Here is a 3,367-nt window from a genome sequence, read left to right on the forward strand (position 1 = left end):
TTTCTCCTGAGTAGAGTTTTGAGTGTATTAGCCATGGCTAGAGGCTTGTACAGATCAGGTGTGATCCTAGGGGACTGATCCCAAAGAGTCAGTTTCTCTCTTAGGCTCATCATCCCCCACTTAGCATTTTCTAGGAAAATCTCTAAAATGAAGTGTGGGTATGGCTAATGGTCTGGGTTTCCTTAACACCTGCACGGACAACCTAGGTACTAGATATGAGACAGTCTGGATTTTCTCAACCACAGTAAAACTCAAAGCACTCAGGAGCCCATGGACTCTGACCACTAGGCTCCCACTGGAAGGTACAGCCACTTTGGGGGCCTTTGACTAAGCACTTCTCATTTTTCTCAGACTTGTGCTGAGCATCTCATGATGATAGCAAAGAGGGTTGGCAAGCTCCAGATTTCTTGTCCCCTCATTCTCTGGCTTTAGTCCTCCAGCTGCAGGGACCCTCTGGGAAGAGGCTCTTCTTCTCCAGAAAGCCTTCTTCCTATGGGAAGTCCAGCAAACTCTTGAGCACGTGGGAACTCTTGAACTTCCATGGAAAATCCATTCTGAGGAATGCCAGTCTCTGGCCTGGGTGCAAAAAAAGGAATCTGAAGGAAGTCAGGAGGTGGGGGGGTGGCAGAGGGGTTACAGCAATTACCTTCTCAGGCTTGTCTAGGCAAGCACAGATTCACTTGACCGTTGTTTCTCTGACAATTTTTCCATTTTCTGCTCCTGGGGGAGGAAGGAGAAGGGGGAAACCTCCTTTCTCCTCTCTCTTACCTCCTTCCACCCCATGCAGGACACTGGTCAGAGAGAAAAAAAGCTCAGGGGGAAAGGGGAAAAACACTTCAAAGCTTTCTCTCATAAACCGAGGGGAAGGGGGGCTTTTCCGACCAGAGTCCCCAACTCTCAGTTGTCTGGTGACCTCAAGTCCTGGAGACCAATCAGAAGATATCCCTACATGCTCTCAGCAGGGGGTTAGGGCCCAAATATACTTCCATGGAAGGTGCCCCTTCTGATAAAGACTCTATTTGATCATCCTGTTATGTTAATGGGGGGGGGGTGTAGAGTGAGACTTATCAAACTGATCACCTTGCAGCCAAATAAGAATGTATAGACCTGAGTTCAAATCCTGACTCTGCCACTTTCTAGTTATGTGGCCATGGGCAGAATCATTAACCTTCATGGGCCTCAGTTTCCTACTCTGTCTAATGAAGGGGCTGACTTGGATGGCTTCTAAGGTTCCTCCCAACTCTAGATCTAGGATCCTATGAGCTAAAACTCTGGCCATGGAAAAATGAAATGCCCATCTCTTTTTGCTGTGGTGAAGCATTTACCTGATCCCAGTTGAGGCACCTGAAAGTATGATAACATTTTGCAGGCTTTCCTGGGCAGGTGCCTGGGAGTACAGGGTCATGGCTTTGTAAAGTCAGATGGAATGGATCCAAGACATGAAATCATTCCTTGAACTTAAGAGGGAAGGGAGAGAAATGCCCAGATGAGAGGCAGCATTCAAACTCAGGTCTTCTTGGTTTGATCTCCAGCATGCTTTCCACACCTCACCAGTAATGCATGTGTGCATGTATCAGGAAAAGGAATCCCACTTGTTTCTGTCCAATAAAGAAATAAGGCTGTGAACCACCTCAGAGCACCTCAGAAGGCCCCTTCAGAAATTCCACTGAAGGCTCCATTTGTCTCCTCATTCTCCTCTAAATGCACCTGCTTTTCCTCGGGAAGCAACATTCACTAACATTTCTGCTATTTAATTTTAATATTTCTAGGGGTTTTTTTTTTAAAGCTTTCAACATTGTAAGAGGCCCTTTTCATGGCCTATGGGCAGTCCTTGAACCCTATTTTGGCCTGTATAGACCTGGGGCCTTCAAGCAGACAGAAGATGTTCACTCGCCAGCAATAGTGAGCAAGGGATTCCTATCCAGGTCAATCGGTCCAGACGGCTTTGGACGGCCTTTCTAGCTCAGATTCTTGTATTTTGTGGTAGCTCACTACTGGGAAGGCCCTGACTAAATGAATAACTGAAAAGAAAAAAAAGCATTTATTAAGTGCCTACACCGGAGATACAAATAGAAGTTAGCCAACCCCTGTTCTTTAGGAGCTCACAATCTAATGGAAGAGACAACACATAGGGAAGGTTTCAGTTACAAGTCAGCTGCAAAAGCCATAGGGTGCAATGGCCAAGCAGAGGGCCAAGCCTTTTCTTTAATTTTATTTCCACTGATAAAATGACATCAATTTCTGATGCTGAACTATTTGATAGGGCCAAGGATTTTGGTGGTAAGAATTTTCCTTTTTGGGTCTTCAGTAGCTGTGGCTGTAAGCACCCACAGGAGTAGTGGCCAGGCTGCAAATCCATAGGGGTTGCTTCCCAGGAGGATGGCTGTGAACACTGGGCTAGAAGCATGGCTGTTCCCAAGGACTCCCTGAATGGTACATAGAACTGACTAGATCTGGGTTCCTTTTGGTGCTATGGAATCTTTTTAGACAAAATGATCATTTTTTTGAGGGTTCTGGAGCAGTGGAGTATAGGGCCATGAGTGATGTACCCCCAGCATGGTACAGTGTAAAGTATAGTGAATTTGGAGACCAATTGGAAGCCAGGTTCAAATCTCAGCTTTGCCTCTGGCTACCCAGGTGACCCTGGACAAATAACCTTACCTCTCCCAGAAAACAAGGGGGTTGGACTAGATGGCTTCAGAGGGGTTCCTTCTTGTAAACTTGGTTGCAATCTCTGATTTTGTTACTTAAGATCCAATCTCCTCTCTGATCCTAACAGTGGTGTGATTATTGGCAGTCACTTCCCCTCTGAGAGTCTGTCACTCACCCATAAGATAAAAATAGCCATGGCATAGTGCCCACCTCCCAGGGTTGTTGTAAGGTTCAAATGAGGTAATGTGTAGAAAGCAACTGCCCTGCTCAAGATGTTGAAGACCAGAGTTTCTATGTATGGGCCAAAGTATCACCCTCCCTGGGGAATAACTATCTTGATGAATGGTCCATCGGGTGTGCCTAGGGGCAGCTAGATGGCACAGTGGAGAGAGTATTAGGCCTAAAGTCAGGAAGATCTGAGTTCAAATATAGCCTTAGAGACTTACTAGTTGTATGGCCCTGGTCAAGTCACTTAACTCTGTTTGCCTTAGTTTCTTCATCTGTAAAATGAAAATGATCCCCATTAGCACCTACCTCCCAGGGTTATTGTAGGAAACAAATGAGATAATATCTATAAAGTGCTTAGAACAGTGTCTGGCACATAGCAGATGCATAAATAGGTATAATAATAATTATTATTATTTAATGTTAGGTGGCAAATATACTTCCTATAAATATACAAAGAAGAAGCCCACAGGCCTAGGAGTCAGAGACT

This window comes from Phascolarctos cinereus, unplaced genomic scaffold, assembly GCF_003287225.1.
Source record: "Phascolarctos cinereus isolate Bilbo 61053 unplaced genomic scaffold, phaCin_HiC Scaffold_8;HRSCAF=390, whole genome shotgun sequence".
Taxonomy (NCBI): domain Eukaryota; kingdom Metazoa; phylum Chordata; class Mammalia; order Diprotodontia; family Phascolarctidae; genus Phascolarctos; species Phascolarctos cinereus.